Source organism: Atractosteus spatula, chromosome 3 (genome assembly GCF_055471065.1).
Source record: "Atractosteus spatula isolate fAtrSpa1 chromosome 3, fAtrSpa1.hap1, whole genome shotgun sequence".
In the NCBI taxonomy this organism is placed as follows: domain Eukaryota; kingdom Metazoa; phylum Chordata; class Actinopteri; order Semionotiformes; family Lepisosteidae; genus Atractosteus; species Atractosteus spatula.
The window spans coordinates 22,643,297-22,666,513 of NC_142708.1; positions in this window are offsets into that span (position 1 = coordinate 22,643,297).

Below are 23,217 nucleotides of genomic sequence, written 5' to 3' on the forward strand. Positions count from 1 at the left end.
TGTGTGATGTGTAGTTTGATGTACTGTAATACAAGTGCAATTATGTAGGATATTTTGTGTGGTCAATGGGTGTTCCGGGATATAAAAATAATCTGTTGCAGGAGAAAAATGGTCTAGCAACCTTTAAATTGCTATATACTGTATCATAGTAGGCTACAAAGTCAAAACAGTCCTACATTTATGATTCACGATTTCGTGACACATGCATATCAATAGTGACACATACTGTGATCACATATGATCACAACACATTCATACACCTATTTCTTGAGAAATGCCATTCTAAATATTTTAAAGGCATAGCCACTTCAGACAAGCTGGCAGCCTTGACTGGACCACATTCCCCTGAAACCTTTAGGGAAAGCACTGCTGCTGCCCTCAGTTATCTGATGAGTTGCAAGAAGACGATTGGTCAGCTGACAATTTTAAAAAAGCAAGAAGCTGAGGCTTCCTGGGTTTGGGTTTGGAATCTGTCGACTTGGGTTCATTGGGAAAAATTTTGTGAAGAGTGCCAGGGAGAGACTTGTAGGCTTTTTTTTTGCTTATTTCATTGTATTATAAATAAATAACACTATTTTGACCATACAGCATTGTATAAGTGCCTATTTTCCTTAACCCACCTATTTTTAAGTTCCCATTATGGTATGCCTAGTGGTGTTACAGTATTAAACAGACACATCACACCTTATAGTCAGTCAGACACTATTTGTTTTGAGCGAGTCTTTGAGTTTGTAAATTTAAATTAAGTGGCACCTGGTCTTACTTGCCAGAGGTAGTGACTGGATTAATCTGAATGCAGACAAGTTACAACTCTGACTGACATGCCTTACATTAGTCTTCTTTTGATAGCTGAAGCTGAAAGATGATCAAAGAAAAGTAGCCACCCTCAGAGAGATGCAAAGACCAACAGATGTAAAAGGAGTTCGGCAGTTCTGGGGATGGTGAACTACTGTACCTATCAAAATACTAAAGTCACATTTCAGACATAAGTGAGCCACTGAAACAAATACAAATACGTGCTGTGGGAGGGGAATGAAGAGGCATTTGAAAGCATAAAAGAGACTATTGTAAAGACATACAGTATGTGTTGACATACTGTATATCATCCAGGTGGATGCTGCACATTGGTGGTGGTGGAGGGGAGTCCCCAATATCTGTTAAGCGCTTTGAGTGGAGTGTCCAGAAAAGTGCTATATAAGTGTAAGCAATTATTATTAATTATTATTATTATTGCAATACGGAGAAGTAGTGGCTTGTCTTCAAGTGTGATGCCTCAGAACCTGGACTAACAGCAGCAATAATGAAGAAGGACAACCCATTGTATATACTGGCAGAGCCCTGACTGACACTGAAAAAGGCAATGCTCAAACTGAGAAAGAGCTGTTAGTGGTTTTATTTGGCATGGAGAGATTCCTTTCCATATGGATGTTTGATAGAAGTGCAGTCTGACCACAAACCACTTGAAAGCATAATGAGCAAACCGTTACTCAGTGCACCTAAAAGACTATAGTGCATGCCAATGAGAAATGAATTATGAAGGTGTACTGAGGTACTGTCAAGGAAAACACTCACTACTAGATGACACTGAGTAGGGCATGTTACAGACTGCAGTGACAAAATGCCTGTGGAGGCCAAAATACAATCCATCAACATGATGCAATACCTGCCTGTCTTTGCACAGTGTTTAAAGTCCATCCTGAAAGCCACTGAACAGTATAAGGAACACCAGGTCCTCAAGAAGGTGATACAGTAGATACTTGAGGGCATGGCCTGAGGTTAAAGAAAATATCCATCTAGAGGTAACGAGATACAACTAGAGGTAACAGGCTGTATGTCATATTTAGAGGGGTAATGGTTGTTGTGTCAGCTTTGCTCAGAATAGATATACTGTAGTGCACAGAATATACTTGTCACACATTGCCATATAGGGCTGCTTGAGGAGAGCACCTGAATGCGTCTACTGACCAGGCATGACTGCACAACCAAAACCATACATACTGTAGGACAATGCAGTGCTTGGGAAGCCAACCAGTGTAGCGGCGAGGCTTAATAATAAGGCAGAATTAAGTGTTTCTGAGCTTCCCAAATGAGGCCCCATTTCTCTGTTCATCTCTGTGGTGCAGCCACAGAGAGACCATTAGTGCAGGGTGATTTAAGGTCCTAGGACAGCTCCCAAAGGGGGATGCACTTAGCTAAGTCTGGCTATCACGATCAATGGTCATCCATTGGCGCCTATCTGTCTAGGGAGTGCCGAATGGACATCTGGACTGCATTCCTAAGTGTCAAGAGTAAGTGACTCATATCTCACCTTGATCAACCAATCAGGGACTGGTAGGGCTGAGTAACCCACGTGGGACTCTGATGCCCATGGAACTTTCAGCCAATCAATGAGCTGAAGTTCCTCCAGGTAAAAACAGGCAACACAGAGAGCCTGAAAGATTCAACGAGATTCAGATTCGGGAGATTCAGTAAGACTCAGGAGTGGACTTCTTTGGACTGTTCTAACGGGAATTCAAAGGAAAATTCCAGGGCAGGATGGCCCAGGAGCAGAAGGCTCCCAAGGGCAGGACATTCTCGCAGCGCGCCTCCTGACCATCCTGAGACTCAGCCCGGACAACCACGGAACGGCCAGTGTGTCCGAGTGCCAGAACTTTCCTTTGTTCTAAGAGTCTAGAGTGGAGGTTGCCAGAGAGTAACCAGCAGCAGGCCTCGTGAACAGGTCGGAACTGTGGACAGCTGAATCACTATTCAGAACTAGCGCTTCATCAGGAACGAACCGGTCCTCTTCCTGACTTGCTGGGATCCACAGTCATCTTTTCTCCTGTGCACAAACTTTGCTAGTTAAAGCCAACACTAACTAGCCAAACAGTGAGCATCAGCAGCGCACCATCGCAAGCCGCACAGCACAGCCTGGCACGGAGCCAGAGAGCGCGGATTGGACAGCAACAAGCCTGCAGCTGATTCTTTGTGCCCGCAGGAGATCTGAATCCCCAGAGATTGGATGAGTATTCAACTTCAATGCATTACAGGTCGAGAATTCAATTGTTATCCCAACCAGTTGATATCAATTTAATTCCTAAGAGTTATGTACTTGTTTTGAGTATCTAATGTAGAAGTTGTAACCAAGTTCACTTTACGAAACGGTCTTAATGAATGATATACTGAACGTATGTCCTCTTGATATGTGTAACACTTCGTAACTGATTGAATATATACCTTTTGTATTCTGATAACCCTCTCGATAAGATCTGTTAGGTTTATATGCATATTCTATGTATTAATAAATGTATCCTCGTGTATTAGTACCTGTGTGTGCGCGTTGTTTGAGTTATGTCGCATGGTTGGATTCTAAAGCCATCAAAAGAATCAACTTTGTGATTTACTGCTACAATTGATAATTGTCTCAGTAAATGCCCAAACCCTACAGAACTGGTGCCTTCAGAGAGCCACAACGTTACATATTTGGCGTCCCTGAACGGCTATGAAACATTACATATTTGGCGTCCCTGGGTGGGCGTGGCAAGACTGAAATGAATCAACCAAGCGGAATAATTCATATAAAACGCCGCGGGTTTCATACACGATAATACAGTGTGCTGAAAGCCGAAAGAAAAAGTTCCCCTTGCTCTTTAAGCAATGCTTGAGTGTTTTGTGATCTTTTGCAATCTACCGGGTTGATTGCATACTTGATCTTGTGGTTTTCTGTGGTAAAACTGTGATTTCGTACTTAAAAGTAATACTCTTTAAGTTTAACGATGGTTGCTAAAAGGTCTGAATTCGAGTCGCTATTAAGCACTCTCTCTAGCAGCGACAAGTCTGACCACGATCTCTTCCATATCTCCGTCAGCGGAGAAGCTAGAAGAATAAATCTCCATTCTCTGAGAGAGCTAGCGAAGGACGTAGAGAGATTTGACCCCGCAGTGTCAGAGAATAATATCGAGAGTTATATTCAAGACCTCAGGTATAACCTGCAGTTCCTGCCAAACGCCACAGAACAGGAGAAAGTGTTTCTGGTCAGGAAAACTACCAGCAGAGCTGTACATGAGTGGATGGCTAGGCAGATGAAAGAAGTCTGTAATGACTTTGAACAGCTTTGTCATGCACTTATCGAAGAATACAGTGCGTTTATTGACCCGACTGCCGCGATAGCCACCGCCCTTAACATTAAGCACGAGAGAGCAGAGTCCCCTCGCGAATATTACGAGAGACTTAGACGAACTTATTTTGCAGGGCGAAATGATGAGGGTTGCGAAGAGAACACACATTTCAAGGGTTTATTCATTGCGAATCTCCACGCATCAGTCAGAAAGATGATCTTAATGCATACAGATGCACAGACCATGAAAATGACTGATATTAAGAGATTCGTGCAGAAAGCCTGGGAGTATGATGTCCAAAGTCGCTCTGAGCAAAAAGCTGTTAAAGCGACTGTGTTCGCCGTCAGAGCCAGCAGGGTTAACTCCCTCCTGCTCGAAGGAGCACAGGCTCCTGAGCTGGCTAAGCCCCGTTCCAAAGCAGGCACACAGGACCGCACCCAGCGTCCTAAGTGCCATGAGAACACCGGGGGAGGGAAAGGGCTAGATAAAGCTGAACAAAAGGATTCAGTAGCCGCCCGCCTGGCCAGGCTTGAACAAGTTTTATTAGGACAGGGACAACCGCTCCCCAAGGCTGCCGGAAGCGTGAATGAGCTGATACTCTCCACTGGAGGAGGCGGAGACCCGCCCCCTCTCCCTCCCTCAGTCTATCTGATTGAGCGGAAGGGTTCCTGCCTGGATGAGGTCAGCCACTCCCAAGTGAGTGCTGACTCCACCCCTGAAGTCACAGAGCAGGCAGTAAAACACAGAGGAAAAGCAGGAAGCTTTTACCTCAAGGCTGCCATGGGAGATGTCTTACCCAGTGAGACACTGATTGACACTGAGGTTGAAAGGTGTTTGATGTCACACAGCAAGCTCAAACGGGTAAAAAAAGAAAAGGGTATGCGACTCAGAGTGGAACCTTTGGTGGATCACCGGAAAGGCAAAGTGTGGAAACAGGTCAAGGCTCCTAAGCCTTCTGTACAGAAGGAAAGGGGGGCCAAGAGGCAGACTGTGCTCACACAGTGCCCACCGAACACAGAAGCCTATGTGGAGATTCCTTCTGTTCCCTCTGGACAAGAAATAAAAATATTTTCTTGTTCCCCGGATATACAGGGAAGTCGTGTCCCGGCTGAGGTCACAACAGCCTCCCTGCCACAGGAGCGGTGCTCCGAGCAGCCGCCTGATCCACCAGGTAAAGCACACACCTTTTACATCCCTAAAGAGGAGCAGATCTCCCCACCTGGCGATGAAAAGGAGCTTTCCCTGTGCACCCTGGCACCCAAGAGGGGTCAGGAACACCACCCTGCAGTGGTGGAAGGGATCCAGATGGCAGGAGAGCAGGTTGGTGATGTAGCCCTCACCCTTAGCCCTGACAGGTCCTCTATTAGTGAGGATCTGCTTGAGCAGCTGTCACAGGGCCACCACCAGGTGCCCCTGGTGCAACATTCACAGGTTAGACAGGAGGTCCAGCTGGACGCTGAGACTACTGCGCTGTGGACACACCTGATCCCAGATGCCGATTCCCTCTGCTGTGACCCAGGGAACCTGCAGTCAGGTAACATTATTTCTCACAACTACCAGGTAGTGAGTGAGACTGACCTGATTGTTCCTGCCTCAACGGCAGGGTTTCCAACACACCCAGTCCCCCAGAAGGGACAGGGAATGAAAGCCGAGCTGGTTTTCTTACAGCCACCAGCTCAGTCTGTCAGTCTGAGTCTGACCAACAGTGGTTCACCCAGACTGGAGCTGGATGGTCAAGCCACCCGCCTGTCAGTGCAGGACATCGCAAAGAGGGGTGTCAGAATCCCCGCCTGCACTGACATGGGCCTGGTGGGTGATAGCGAGTTCGAAGACAGTGAACTAGCTATCCCAGTGCTGGGGCAGCTCCCTGAACCCCTAGCGAGGGAAGGGGGGAGCGAGCAGGTGTCCTACACCCACGCCCAGCGAACGATTGTAAACATGCCGATAGAGGGATTCCTCAATCAGGAAGTGTGCAGGGTGGACCTGAACAGTGAGAATGGGGTAACAATCTCAGATCACTCAGGTGCTCCAGATGACCACTCAGCCGAGGGTCAGGCATGCTCCACCGCTGCACCGCCCCCTGCAGGGTTCCTAGAGCACAGGCATGAACAAATCGAAAAAGCAGATGCCCTGGAAATGGAGGAGCAGCATCAGCAGCTGTGTCAGATCTCCCCAGATTTCCAGGATGTTGGTGCCCAAGATGCCACATGGCATACTGAGAAAGACACCATGTACACGCTGCGCCAGCTTAGAAAGGCAACAGTCACTCAGAAGGAGATGACTGGGATCAGCCACCCGAAAAGACTTTTGGGAAGACTGATTGCTGCCGCCACTGTTGCACGTTTGCTTTTTCTGGTAGGTTTGTGTGCTACTGGCACTCTCACCCTGACTGCCCCAAGAAGGCAGGTCTCAGAGATGCCAGAGGGTAGTGACAGACTGTATCGACAGCAGCAAAAGTTGGAAAGCTTAGGGAAAACCCTACAGGCAACTTCCTATGCAACAGGGTTAAACCTTATTCCCCAACCAGTGGACATGATTGTTGGTGTTATACAGTGGGTTTATGCTTGTGTGCAACAGGCCAGAATGTTGACACAAGACCTGTTAAGGGAGTTTAGTGCCACTGTAGCCAGTCTAGCCACGGCACAATTCCCAACCCACTTGATTCCACTCTTCTCAGTAGAGGAGTATGTGACATTAACCCCATCACTCATAGCTCACCCAGAAGGCAATCCAAGATTGAATTTGGTTCCAAATCTTGAGATGGGTATGGCTACCAAAGCTATCCATTGGCTGTGTCTAAACGATTCACCAATGAAGGGTGTAAAGCTACTAATGGGCAGAGGGAGGTTAATGAACCCCATGAAGAGCAGGTGGGAAGTAAATGGCTGGTCAGCACACCACATTTAACTGTCACCATGACTTGTGACAGGCATGATACAGCTACCGCAATGCAGCTACCTAATCAAAACAGTTTTCCTGCAAGTTCCCGAGGAGGCCACAGTGTTCTTGAACTTAATACTGTACGGTCTGGAACCAGACAATATAAGACCAAACTTGAGGTCTTGGATGCCTTCAGGTGCCACACTATTGAATTGGATAGAAATCCAAAAAACAGTAAGCCCTGAAGAGGTACAGGTAGTTTAGTTTGCTTTAATGGAACAAACCTCCAAACCACCCTAGCAGATACCCAACACAGGTGTTGTGGTTTATCGGGGGGCTGGGAACAGGAACTGTTGTTATTGTAACACTACTGCCAGGTAGCTGGATCATGACTGACAGTGTACTCTGAATGATGTACTCTCACATCAAGATGTACTCCGGGTAGCATGAATGAGTCAAAGGTAGCATGTCAAAAGAAAGGAAGTGACTTCTCCTCAAATATCTACTACAGAGGTATCAGATATTGACAGTGAGCTTCCTGATGTGTAATTCCTAGACTTAGATAATGTCTCCTACCGTGTTTATACATACTCCAGATGTTATTCATCCTGTTTGTATCCAATGCTGGTTCTGGTATGAATTCTCGAGGAGTAATGTGGACATTTAAGATTAATGTTCTAATGGCAAGGGACATCACTTAACTCTGTTTTGTTTTGAAGGCAACAACGCCTCAGGACCTTGTGACCTTCAAAAAGGGGGGATATGTAGCGGCGAGGCTTAACAATAAGGCAGAATTAAGTGTTTCTGAGCTTCCCAAATGAGGCCCCATTTCTCTGTTCATCTCTGTGGTGCAGCCACAGAGAGACCATTAGTGCAGGGTGATTTAAGGTCCTTGGACAGCTCCCAAAGGGGGATGCACTTAGCTAAGTCTGGCTATCATGATCAATGGTCATCCATTGGCGCCTATCTGTCTAGGGAGTGCCGAATGGACATCTGGACTGCATTCCTAAGTGTCAAGAGTAAGTGACTCATATCTCACCTTGATCAACCAATCAGGGACTGGTAGGGCTGAGTAACCCACGTGGGACTCTGATGCCCATGGAACTTTCAGCCAATCAATGAGCTGAAGTTCCTCCAGGTAAAAACAGGCAACACAGAGAGCCTGAAAGATTCAACGAGATTCAGATTCGGGAGATTCAGTAAGACTCAGGAGTGGACTTCTTTGGACTGTTCTAACGGGAATTCAAAGGAAAATTCCAGGGCAGGATGGCCCAGGAGCAGAAGGCTCCCAAGGGCAGGACATTCTCGCAGCGCGCCTCCTGACCATCCTGAGACTCAGCCCGGACAACCACGGAACGGCCAGTGTGTCCGAGTGCCAGAACTTTCCTTTGTTCTAAGAGTCTAGAGTGGAGGTTGCCAGAGAGTAACCAGCAGCAGGCCTCGTGAACAGGTCGGAACTGTGGACAGCTGAATCACTATTCAGAACTAGCGCTTCATCAGGAACGAACCGGTCCTCTTCCTGACTTGCTGGGATCCACAGTCATCTTTTCTCCTGTGCACAAACTTTGCTAGTTAAAGCCAACACTAACTAGCCGAACAGTGAGCATCAGCAGCGCACCGTCGCAAGCCGCACAGCACAGCCTGGCACGGAGCCAGAGAGCGCGGATTGGACAGCAACAAGCCTGCAGCTGATTCTTTGTGCCCGCAGGAGATCTGAATCCCCAGAGATTGGATGAGTATTCAACTTCAATGCATTACAGCTCGAGAATTCAATTGTTATCCCAACCAGTTGATATCAATTTAATTCCTAAGAGTTATGTACTTGTTTTGAGTATCTAATGTAGAAGTTGTAACCAAGTTCACTTTACGAAACGGTCTTAATGAATGATATACTGAACGTATGTCCTCTTGATATGTGTAACACTTCGTAACTGATTGAATATATACCTTTTGTATTCTGATAACCCTCTCGATAAGATCTGTTAGGTTTATATGCATATTCTATGTATTAATAAATGTATCCTCGTGTATTAGTACCTGTGTGTGCGCGTTGTTTGAGTTATGTCGCATGGTTGGATTCTAAAGCCATCAAAAGAATCAACTTTGTGATTTACTGCTACAATTGATAATTGTCTCAGTAAATGCCCAAACCCTACAGAACTGGTGCCTTCAGAGAGCCACAACGTTACATATTTGGCGTCCCTGAACGGCTATGAAACATTACACCAGCAAAGAGACCCTTTACCCCCATGAAACTCTAAAGCAACCGTGGGAGAAGGTAGGGGCAGATTTTTGTGTTTTATGACCAAGACTATTAGATCACTGTGGAATATTTATTAAATTTTGGGACTATTTAAAGAATACAAAGGCATAGTCAATTGTTAGAAAACTGAAAGCATTCCAGACTCTGTGTTCTCTGACAATGGGATGCAGTACTCCTTTGAAGAGTTAGAAGAGTTTTGCAAAACATGGGAGTTTAGACACAAAACATCATCATCAAAACAGTGCACCAGGCTTAAAGACTATGATACCACAGCAAAAGATTTACCTGTGCTATACTGCATTGAAAAAGTGAGGGTCCAACCTTGGACTTCTCAGGTGACAAAGAGCTACAGTTAACAGATCAATGGATAAAACACCCTATGATGTGAGGACAGAGCAGGGAAAAACCTTCAGGAGAAATAGGATACATCTGAGATCAAGCAAGGAAAGAGATGAGGATTTCCTATAACTGCAATCACCCAACTCTACGACCAGGGAGGACAAACAGTGCCCTCCACCATTGGACAGTGAACAAAACCTACAAGGGGGAAGTGGACACAAGAGGTGGAAAACATAACTTCAGCATGACAGACCCCAGTGACGGTGCCCCCCCACTCTAGATATGGAAAACCTTTTCACAGGCCAGCTCATCACAAAGACTTTGTGTAAAGATTCAATACCAAATAATTTATATGATCAAGCAGTTCTTAAAAATATGCTCATAATTTTTTAAGTAAGGTTACTTTTAAGTAAGCATAGCATAGATTTTGCTTCTCCACTCTGAGTTTCAGCCATACACACAGTTCTTTTCATATTTTTAATTAAACAAATTCATCTTAGCATTTTTTAAAAATAAAGCATACAATTTATCTATCTATCAGTATAACTTATGGAAGGGACCATTTCAAAGAGATTTTAAGTGTAACCATTTCAAGAGCTGCTATTTACTAATACACAGCTCCACCTAGCAGCACACAAGAGCTAGTCCTCCACCCCATTTACTGCATGTACCCCTAGGATTATGAATATTCACATTCTAATTCCAAATACATATTGTCCTGATAATCCCTGCAAAGTATGTTTAGTGTTCAGAGAAGAACGTCAACACTAGGTTTTCCTGTCAGAACACTAGAATATAACAGGTTACCATATTATTGCTATTCAAAATCAAAAAGTCTCTTTCTTCACAACCTTAAGTTCACTTGTTATAGATCTTGTTAAATGTTGTAAAGAATTGCAGTGTAGAGGAGTTGCAATGCATGTCTGTGTTGTTCTACCAGGAAAATTTTAAGATAAAATTATCATGTTCATTCAGCTATACTGTATACAGTATATATGACACAGTAATAATCATATATTCTGAGTGAAAGCCCCCATTCAGTTTCTACTTGATAGAACAATTACTTAATCCTTAGTACTGTACTAAGTGCAGGATCTGCTGGTCTCAAACTTCGTCGAAAATATTTTTCTTCATTGCAATTGTGCAGGCAGCTGGCAATGATTCAGAGTGTAACAAACAGTTCTTTCCGGACCCTATGCGGACGACAGTCCGAAATAATGAGGAAACACTGGGGGAAAAAGTCATGCAGAAATATGGGGATGAAAACGGGGGGGCATGTCCAAAGAGCGCTGGTGCACGGGGGAGGTGTGGCCGAGGCAAACAATCCAAAAATAATCCAGACAGGGAATCCAAAAACAAGCTAGAGTCCATGGCCAGGCGATCCATCCGAAATAGGAGATTGAAATCAGGATCCGGCAAGGGGAACAGGAACAAAGACTTAAAACCATTACGGAGCCAGACTCATCAGGACCCCGGACTCGCACGATACGGAAATCAGATGCAGAGGCCGAAACTGATTGAGTGTCTGGCTTTTAAGGGGAACAGCAAGGAGGCTGGAACAAGGAACAGGTGCGGGGAATGAAGCAAACAAGGAAGAGTTGGAGCGCCCTTAAAGAGGAGGGACTACAATCGTGACACAGAGATTGCACTGCAATTGATAGTACTCAACTTAATATGAATCCACAGGTTTGTTGCAATTGACCCATACATTTTAGTTAGAGTTCAAAATTTGAGTTTTTTTTTTATTTAGAGACAGAACTACAGTTTGTGCACTAGTCTCCAAGTTATAAAAAAAATATCCTGATTATCTGTTCCACATGGGACATTGGGCCAACTGATGGAGAACACAGACACAAATTCCTGAGCAGTTGAGAATCCCAGGCTACCTTTGTCTTTCGATTTTATATATTGCCCTTGACCTTTTATCCCAGATTGTCAGGTCATCAGATAAGAGAGGATGTTGAGAAGTATTGTTTGCGCTCCTCAGGTAAAGTTAGAGAGACCAGTATTTCTACCCTTTATGGTGATATGTGAAGGGCTGTTTTCTAAAGCTTTAATACACCTTTGGTTTAAGGAACTGCACACATGGGTTCTCCTCTCACAAATTACTTGGTGAAAATAAATTTTATGATTGTACAAATATTTCATTGTCTTCTACATTTCTATTACAATGCTTGGATTAGGTCTTTAATAAACTATTTAAATGATAATATCACACATTTTGTATTATCTCTAAAAGTATGGTGGTAGAGGACTCCGGTTGAATATACAAATAATATACAAATGATAATGTGACAGAGTATTGTAAAAATTAAATGTTCCAAATTAGGTTTATATATGGGACAGAAATGACTAGAAAATCTTCACTTCTGTTTTTTTTTAGACAGGTCTGGGGTTGTTGGAGTTGTTGGACCTAAACGGTTTATTTAAGGGGGTAAAAACCAAGCTGTAATCCCATAAAAGCTGCAATACAGCATCTTAAAGATAGTAGTGATTATTCACTCTTGTAGAAATTCTGTTATTATTTGGGGCAGAGCACATTAATGAGTATTTATCCACGAAAATTTTTAATATTATTTGTTTTCACTCAACATGGCCATGGTTTGATTTTCTCGCTTCTAGCTATCTGTGTGATGTCTTTCTTCATCAATAGTGTCACTGCACAGCTCACTCATTATAACTCCCACACAAGTTTTTGAAAGATTCTTTACCTGTTTTACATTTTATCTTAACATACAGACAGATGGAACATAAATAATATGCCGGCTGTGTGCAATCATTTACATTTAGCAATGTTAGACACAAAACAAATATTTCCCAAGGGGGGAATAATTTAAGAAATTATTTTAAGAAACTAAACATTGTAAATGTACCAATATTTTACAGTTAATGATTTTTATTTTTAATGTACTGTATATATTACATATTTATCTGTTTAATTTTTTACTAGTGTGTCTTCCAATAAAATTAAAATAAAGGAAGTTAATTACATTTTACAGCACAAATTATTCAGTATCTAAAGTCTAAACATTCAGACAATGTTTAACTCCAAAATTGTCTGAATTATTCAAGCAATGTTTAAATTCAAAATACTTAACTAGTAAATTCAAGTGGTAATAGTCATAAAGTAAGGCAACATTAATAAAGAATTAATGAGGAGAAATAGATCCAATGCATATGGAATGCAAAGAGGAGAAAGCCAGACATATTCAACTATCCATTAAGTTGTGATATCCCAAATTAACAAACACCCTGGGGTTTATTACTGCTGTTCATAAATGTTTATGGGGTCATTTTAATTTAATAAAATCAAAGGAAAAATTTCAGCAATAGCATTTATCTAAAGAAAAAGCTAAATTTAGGTAAATTAATGAGAAAATAACACATTATTTTTTTAGCATACTGTGAAAAATAGTGGGTAATATCTGAATTAACTTGACGATGGGGGTGCAAACGGTGGAGATGAGTATTCACCTTAAGGTTGCTGGGCTTACTCTCTCTGACAGGGTTGAGAGGAGTCTGGGAAGACCTTGGAGTAGTCCAGCCTAAATTGTCATAACAAAACTCACAGTTTTGAACTAACAAAAAAATTATGTTGTCACGGTAACAAATTTATTTCTAAGGACAAATGTTGCAAAGCATTGTGAACACATTATCCCATGTTGTAATCAGTCTTTAATCTCAACTAAAAGTATTGTTTTAAACTCATAAAATTGTCATTTAATGTTTGCTTTAGTACTATTTCATCATGTTAAGTGATATTATAGGCAGCTTTGTTCTGAACATGTAGAGGATTAGAAGCCATTTGCAGTACACCACATCAGAATCCTTGCTTCTGGCTTAGCTGGATAGACGGTCTGATTTTACTAAATCACCTTCCAGCCAACTATACAATAAAATACTATCCACTAAAATGATGCATGCTTGTGGGGCAGCTCTGGGCCTTTCCAGATGGGGTTGCTAAGTAACTAAAAGTTTTAACAGCAGTCAGAAGAGATTCATCAACTTAACTCTCTCACTAACGTACGCATTTGGGAAATGCCTCCCAATACCCACCACAAGATCGTTCTGATACTTAGCCTTTGAAATTGATTCTGGCTGTTACAAAGAGACACATGATTTACTTTCCTATTGTGCCTGTTTGCTTTCATATCAATTAAGTTTAAAAGCAAAGTGGTTAAGGACTGATACAAACTGTACCAGTAAGCAGAGTCGTATCTATTCTATTTCTATTAAATATTCTTTAGTAGCAGTTACATGTCATGCAGGTTCTTGGGTGGGTAATTGGAATTTTTGTTTAAGAAGAAGCAGTGAGTCTGTGTGCCCACAAAGGAGAGCCCACGTCTGGTATAATACAGAATATAGCAGTGTTAGGAGTATCCAGTCCATCCCACACAAACACCCAAACCACCCATTCACTCACTGCCAGCCCTACCTAAGCTCCAATACAACACATTATTTGTACAACTGTCCTGTCAGTTCCAGTCACAGTGGTCCCTGATGTGAAGGTTTGCATAATTACTGTGCTATTTGATCACAGCCTTCCTATCCCAATTCCAGTCCTAGAACAATGTACATTTTTGTTCTTTACTTTGTTCTGGGGAGTAAAGTCATAAGGAGAAAAAAAGGGCATGGTAATTAAATGCTTATACATCATGGCAGGAATAATGAGGTAAGTTATTAAATAAGACAATTATGATGTTATTGGAATCTCAGAAAGAAAAACTAAAAGCAAAAACAATATTAGTGGATGAGCACTGTTGTGGAGAAACATGAAAGATTGAAGAGGTGGTGATGCAGTAGCATATATTGTCACTGGTGACTGAGAAGTCTCTCTTGGATTTTAGATAAAGTTTGTGACACTTGGTAGAGTATTCACTTCTAACTTCAAAGATCTTCAACTTCAACTTCTAACTGAGAGGATGTTTGCTGAGGTCTGGGGGGTCCCTTGAGCAGAAACAATTTTAAAGTTTATCTTAGTATACCTACTGTAAGTAGGTTGTGTGTTAATGATTGTCAAGGAGCAGTACAGAAACACACAATATAAGATGACATTAAGAGCACAGAAAGAGAAGAAGAAACAAGAAGCAGGGAACAAGGAGAAGAAAGACAAGAGTCCGGGAGAGTTGGGACTTGAAGCATGTGCCAAGTAAAAGGCCCTATTTCATGATCATCTATACCAAACCTGACTGGAGCTTAAGTAATGCTTGCTTAACTAATGTGTAACTAATGACTTGCTTAACTACTGTTAAACTTGTTCTTTAAAGATACAACAACAGTAATGGATAACACACAAAGCATACTATAGGATTTATTATATTATTATCTCAAATTGAAGTGACATAATTACAGTGGAGTGGAATATCATAGGAATCTGTACTAGGACCCTTGGTATTCCTAATTAATTAAATGATCTGGGTTAAATATTTAGATAAAATTCAAGACTAGGCAAACACCCGGCATAATTACAATATTAGAAATGCTGAGATTGAAGAGGTGGGGGTCAGCAACCTTTCAAAAAAGGCAGGCCAAGAGTTAGCTCATGCATTTTTTTAAAGGATTCGCATGCCACGCATACTTTTTAATGTCAATAAATGCCCTACATAATTCTGATGAATACAAACTTAATATTTTAATATTATGTTAAATAATAATTTAATAAAAACCTTGCTTTCCTTTCATGAGTTCTCCAATCTCAGGTTCGTGGCTCAACACTTTAGGATGAGTACAGTGAAATTGCCACTTCCTTTAAACAGTCAAATCTGATAAGCAGGAACTTCCAACAAGTCACAGAGATGCTGTGATCACTTTCAATATCCTCAAGTGTGTTTCGCAGATCCCAGAAATTCTGTATGTTTGAGCTTTGTAATTCAATTAGCTGCATTTGAAAATCCTCTACACCCATCCACTGAAACACTGAAAAACACGTTGCTGGTATCAAAGGTATCTGATTTAATCAGAAAAGAAAACATTTGACCAATACCAGAAATCCAGATATCTGACAGAAAATTCTGTTATTGCATGTACACTCCAAACACGGATTGGTCTGAATACAAAGCGTTGCATTTGACACAAACCCAAGATACTGTATCACTCAGTCAACACCATCCCTATCAATCTTAGTGGTGACAGAAATGTTATTCAGTAGTTCTGCTTCTTGTCAGCAGGGACTGGGAAGCTTGTCAAGACTGAGGATAACTGACAGTAACACTTGGAGAAAAGTTTAGTAAACCCTCGGTTTAAAAGACTAATAATAATTGCTTACACTTACTGTATATACTGTAGCACTTCTCTGGACACTCCACTCGAAGTGCTTTACAGGTAATGGGGACTACCCTCCACCACCACCATTGTGCATCACCCACCTGGATGATGCGACGGCAGCCATAGTGCAACAGTACGCTCACCACACATCAGCTATTAGTGGCAAGAGAACAGAGTAACAAAGCCAATTCATAGATGGGGATTATTAAGAGGCCATGATTGGTAAGGGCCAATTGGAAATTTGGCCAGGACGCTGGAGTTACACTCCTACTCTTTCCGAGAAATGCCTTGGTGTTTTTAATGACCACAGAGATTCAGCACCTCGGTTTTATCTCTCATCTGAAAGACGGCATTTTTTTATACATTATAGTATCCTGGTCACTATACTGGAGCATTAGGACCCACACAGACTGCAGGGTTAGTGCCCCCTGCTGGCCCCACTAACACCTCTTCCAGCAGCAACCTTAGTTTTTCCCAGGAGGTCTCCCATCCAGGTACTGACCTGCTTAGCTTCAGTAGGGTGCCAGTTGTGAGTTTCAGGGTGATATGGCTACTAAAATAGTACTGCACTCTACTGTTTATACAGTATAAATACACTGTACTGTACACTGTATTGTATTATATTACAGCATACCTTGCCTTACTGGACTAATAGGGGTAAATGAGTCTCCGGTATTGCTAGCTGTCCATTAAATTACCAATGAGATATTTTGGGCTGAAAAAAACACTCATACAGTATAAGAATAAAAATATGTCAATACTAAACCAAGCTTACTGGTAATGTTGGGATTGGTAACAGACTACCGGAAGCTTGTTCATTATATCCTTGAGGACCCTCCCTCGGTTTCCGTGCTTGCCAACAGCTATGGGAGTCAATCTGTGTAAGAAGTCAGCATTTGCACACTGTAACCCAGAGATCCTTTCCTTCCTGATTTTGCATTCTGGTTTGTATTCTTGGGTATTTTTAGGGAGAGAATGCCAAAAGAAACCAATTTCCTTGGAACTGTATAGATGGGACATGATAATCATACGTCATTAATTTATTCAGTTTCTTACGGAACAGTTCTGTCTCTTCAATGTGGGAGGTACGGTGGCTCTGTAGCTAAGGATCTGCATCTGTTGCTGGAAGATTGCTTGTTTGTATCCTGCAGTCGGTAGAGGAATCCTACTTCACTGGGCCCCTGAGCAAAGTTCTTAACCCCAACTGGTCCAGGGGTGCCGTATAAATGGCTGACCCTGCGCTCTGACCCCAAGCTTCTCTCCCTGTCTGTGTGTCTCATGGCCAATAAAGTGATCTTAATCTTCTTTGGGTGCACTCAAATCTTCAACATACTGTAGGTTAGGTTTATTCATATTCATATTATTGGCCAATGCTTTGGCTACAGATTGCAATTCAGCACCATGGGCATCTTTTCTGTGGACAAAACCCCCCTTATACCATAGATTGTCTGTTAAATCAGAAGTCCATTAAAAATGTTTGAATATGACTGGCTTCAGACCTAAAACTGGGACATAAATTCACCTTTCAGCAAATGACTCAAAGCACAAAGCTAGAGACACACTGGGGTGGATTAAGAATAATAAAGTGTCCTTGAGAGGCCAGGTCATATAGCTTTACCCAAACAACCTGAGAAAGAGCCCAAAAAAAAATGGGCACAACGTGCACCAAGACTTACCCAAAAACACTGTTATTCCGGTCAAAGTTGTTACCACCAAATATTGACTTAGAGGTCTGAATACTTACAATATGCAATCAGCAAATTAATGTTTTTCTCTTTGGTTTTTGCTTATTCTTATCTTATTCATTTTGAATATTCAGGATTTTAATAACATATTAGGTTTCTGTCATGATCGTAAGCTCCTCCTCTTAAGGGTGCTCCGGTTCTTTCTTGTTTCTGTTGATTTTTTGCACCCGCCTCCTGTTCCAGCCCCTTCCTATAAAAGCCAGATGCTCCTACCATTCTGGGCTCAGCTTTGGAAGATGGACGGCTGGAAGCCCGCCTACCAGTGAGTCCAGAAGTGGCCTGATGGCCTCGGCTTCACAATGGCGTCCTGACCATCTGGGTTCGGGGCTTGGAGCTCCAGGCCCCATTACCCCATTTTATCTCCCCGTCCCTGCACTGGATCGTGCTCAGGTTTTTAACTTTTGTCGTGTCTGTCGAGGATGGATTACCTGGTCCTGAGCTTTTGCTCACCCTGGATTTCCCTACGGACTTCCTTTGGACTTTCGCCAGGACCACACCCCCCCCAGAGCACCAGCGCACCGTCGACACGCCCCCCTGTTCATCTACCAGCCCCGTTCCTAGTCTTCTCTCCCCCGTGTTTGTTTCACTCCCTTCCAGATTCTGCCGTCTCATAGGGTCCTGATTAACGCTTCGTGACAGTTTCATAAATGTGTGTGCATCATTTTGCAATTTTACAAAATTGGACATCATAGAAAAGGTTTGAATACATTTATAAGGCAATGTAACAAAATACAATTACAGTAATGTTGTTTTTTACATTTATGTTTTTAATAAAAAAAGGATATTTATTAATATGTTTATATTGATTTTTATTCATTTTAATTGTAATAGAATTTAATTAAAATGGAGAGCCTGTACAGTAATTGTATCTTTTGTACCTTATACAACAGTAACTATTTTTTGATCAGCAAAATGAATTCAGTTATCATGTACATTTGAAACAAAATCCTACACATTTTATCTTGTGTAGAAATGTCAAACCATGCATATAATTCTCAACATTTAAATCTTCAGCTTACAGTCATGAAGTGATAGGTACTGTACCTAGATAGAACCACGATTGCTAGATGCAGAAAAAACACTAAAGGAAGACAGCACTAAGAGGCTGATGCAGTAAAATGATAAATGCTACAGGGCCTTAGCAACTAAAGAAATGTGGGATGATTGTTAAAAAAGGTGGCAGACATATGCGTATTAACAGTGGCAGAGTTCATAATTTTATACTGATCTGCAGGAGAATAGGCAGATGCCTTTGCTGACTTTAATTTATACACAAAATGGTATAATACTTTTTCTGGTGGATTTAACCTATTTAATTCAAGTGAAAACAAATTCTTATTTACAATGATGACCTGAGGCATGTCCATTTATACAGCTGTACATTTACTGGAGCAATCCAAGCAAATTACCTTGCTCAGGGATACAGCAGCATCCCAGCATGAGATCTGAACCTGCAGCCCCCACAGTCTGGAGTCCAGTGACCTAACCATTATTCTACACTGCTGCAACATTTTATTTCTTTCATAATCTTTTTTCTTGTTAACTTTTACCAGGACATTCACACATATAAAATAATAATTTTTTCACATTTAATATACATTAAAAATTATAAAAGAAACAGTTTACTCATATGTAAAATCACCATGTGTACCTTTTTGGAAAAGAGCCTAGATTAATGATTGGAAGTATCCACCCCTTCCAATGATGTCTCATTTAGTTGAGATCTGACAACTGAAACATGTATACAGTATGTATTTTCATTTGAATATTCTTATTAAAAATCTGAATGCTCAAACTGATCAATCATCTGACCTATAGAAATGTCTTTAAAGCATCATATACATCTTTCTGTTTTAGAAGAATAGTGGCAGTAATCCTTCATTTCTTTCATTATAGTAAAATGCTTGAACCAGCAGACTTGTGCCAGCTTCTGTTTTTCTTCAAAGCTGTTTGGAGGTGATCATAACCAAGATAAGGCAAGATCTATTTTCCTTAAAATATGACCAGTCTATGTGATCTGCATAGGTTCTTAAATATATATGCCTTGGAATGTTAATTTTGTTGAATGGTTAAGTCACTCACATCTATTGAAAATATATTCTTCAACAGAGTCCCATGCAAACCATTCTGTTCTAAAAATTACAAAAAATAAAATACCTCTTTTTATCAGTCTCAAATACTGAAAGATAAAGGTAATTAATTGTGAATGTCGGGTTTGTTTGTATCATGATTGATTTAATGACCTACAGTACAAGAACTCCTACTCCAAAAGAAACTGCCTAGGATACAGTAACTGGATGGCTGACAGCCTGTTTCTATAGCGCCCTCTGGTACTCTGGAAGGGAGCTGATCTTGCCATCCATTTTCCTTCACGCCACAGATTCCTAACTAATCTGCTTAATAATACACACATATGAGGAGATATTATACACGTACTGCATATATTCCTTGGGAAGGTGTTTTAGCTGTCTATATAGTAACTATTTATTTCCCACTTTTAAGTATTTAATTAAATAAGCAGGGATAGCATGGTGACGAAGTGGTTAGCATTCCTCCCCCAGTACTACAGTACTGCTAGGTTATTTGGCTTTAGGAGAAAGTGAGCATGTTTGTGTTTGTGTGCGCCCTGCGATGGATGGGTATCCCATCCAGAATATATCCTGCCAGATGCTTGTTGCTTTCTGGGATAGGCTCATTCTCCCCTTTGATCCTATGCTGGATAAAGCCGTCAGAAAATGGACAGATGAATGGAAATAAGCAATACTCCTTTAAGAGGCAAACACATGATTACCACTGGGATGAGCTTTTTATACACAAGGCAGGGAAGAGTCCTAAGGCTGTTGAACTGAAAAAGTCACTTACACTTCTGCAAGATGACAGACATTTTGTTACTCTATCTCGTGTACTTATTCTAGATTATTTCTGAGCTTCAATTTGATTTGACTGTTTTTGCTGCTCTTAAATTCCATTCACTAAGAATTGCTGGGTCTTAAAACATAAAGTTGTTTCTGCATTTTTTTCTGCTTCGCGGCAATGCATCCTTTGACATTAATTATGTGCCAAAAAGACAAGACGACTGGAGATAAAGAGGTCTCTGTCAGGTTGTACTATGGATAAGTGTGTTCTGTTGTCCCAGATCTCAGACCTACAGGCACCCATATTAGTCAGGACTGTGAAAAGGCACAAGTCATGTAAAATGTAAAACACTACAAAATTGTGTTTGACTTTGGAAATGTCAATTATTTCTTACATTTATAATAGCTCAGGGCAGGATAAGCCTTTAAACTCATAACTGACAGGTTGTGGGTTCATGTCCCAGCTGCTGACACTGCTGTTTGTACCCTTGTGCTCCAGTCCAGCCAGCTGGATAAATGGGGACTAGCTTTTCTGGTGGGCTAATCTCTGTGATATACTGGCATCAAATTCAGGCAGAGGCGTCACTTATGTGCTAGTACACCTAACGCTAAAGATACCAGCATCACCACTGATGTAGACATTTTTTATAACAACTAAACTAAAGATACAGTACTGTATATAATCTTGAGAAAACAAAAGATTCTGATTGGTGGAACAGAATAACATGATCTTATATATATAGGAAATTGAAAGTATGAATAAGTGTGGTTGAAAAATGGAAATAGATTGTTTCAGTTATTAACAAGTAGAAGGAGGATAACCTCTATCATGTAACAATATTTAACCAGTAATATATTATCAAATAGAAACTTAATAAGAGTTCAGCTTCTAATACAATATTCTTAGCATCTGAAAATGTAATGCATTTTTTGCAACCAGGAGATTCAATAGCTTTAATGAACAAAGACAACAGAATTTATATTATATTAGTTGCAATTCCACATTTATCATGGATTAGATTGCTGCATTCATTGTAACCATAAAGTATTGTAATTCATAAAATAGACATAGTGATGATCAAATCATTTTGGGGCAAAATGTAGAATAAAAACTGAAATGTGTATGTTGTTGTGAAAAGTTATAGCATTATTCTTTGATTCTCAGTATAAACTGACACCCAGCCCCCTTCAAAGACAAGTGCTTCTGAATGTTCTGATTTTCACTTTAATGTTTTTTGCCTTTGCCTTACCCCAGTGTAAGAAAAGCTGCCCAAAGAATGAAATGTTCTGTTTCAACAATCGACAGAGTAGTCAAAAGAGAGCAGGGAACCAGTTCTGTAAAAGACAAGCCATATTCTGAAGGTCAGAGACTAGCTACATCACTCAGGGGAAGAAGAAGGCTACAGATGAAAAGCATCCATTTAGACCAACTACATCATTTGTTTGCTTGAAGCTAATATATCTAGGTTTCTCATCTTTTTCCTGAAAGAAGCCAACATATCACCACATTAATACTTTTAGGTAAAATAGTCTTTGCCAATGCCTTTTTGAGGATTTTTAATAACCAAATCAGATCACTGTACAGTCCTTTCTGTTCAAGACTAAAACAAGTTTAATTATTTTAGAACATTCTTTTTAGTCCAGAATTGTGTGGTTGGTCTTTGCTCCTCTGTCTCCAGATCAACATTCTACACTTTTAACTATATATCCTAACATCCTGTTTGCCTTTTTATTGCCTCCCTGTGTTGCCTAAAAGGTGATGAAATGATACGTTACACTGAGGTCATTTTTTATAAATGGCATTTCAAACTAACCCTTTCCAAATTTAAGTCTCTAGTTAATGTTTCTTTTCCTGTGCGTGATAGGCTTTGTATTGGTAAGATGAGCAGTGGTCTTACTACTGAGCCCAGTGGTATTCCACTAACTATATCACCTCAGTTTGAGTGTTTAGCCATTACCTGAATCCTCTGTTTTCTATCCATTATCAAGTTGAACTGTAACATTGACATCTGAAAGACAAAATAACCATCTTCTTTGGAAATATAATTTATGCAAATATTTCAATTAGACACCTGAGAGACAATATGGTATTTGGAGATGCTGTTGTTATTTTATGCACACTTATACTGTATATTGTTAAAGCCAACCAGTGTGGTGTTGGGATTATATTGATGCGAGGGAAGAATTTTCTTTAACACAAGAATGCCTTTGGTGCATCATGAGGACAGATTTTCTGCTTAGTGGTAAATTCACAAAGACAACAGTTTTTTCCATTTCTAGGAGTACAAAGACATGAATCCAAGAAAAAAATGCAGAGGTTATTCCAAGGCATCTTTTTCTCCTGACATCTTTTTCTCCTGAATCCAACAAAAGTATACAGTACTACACAGTACTATACAGTACTATATGAAACCAACTTACAAATGTCATCACCAGAAGAATGGTCAACACCAACCTTTGGCATGTGGCTGCAGTTCCACAAGAATAGATGTAGCCTCCGGCCACCAGTTAGCAGCAAAAGTATATGCACAGTCTGAAGGATGTAACAGTCCCTCTTAGCATATACTTTGTAATTATTTTACAGTCCTATACAGAACTAAGGGAATGGCTGTACTGATCCTACATATCTGATTGATTCATGTTTTTAAATAAGAACCAATGATTTATCCCTCCTAATACAAAGCATTGATGCTGATAACCATGGCAAAGGGGAGAAACGAGATTCTTGATTTTTCTTCCTATCTCTAATATATAATAATATATGAAATAATGAT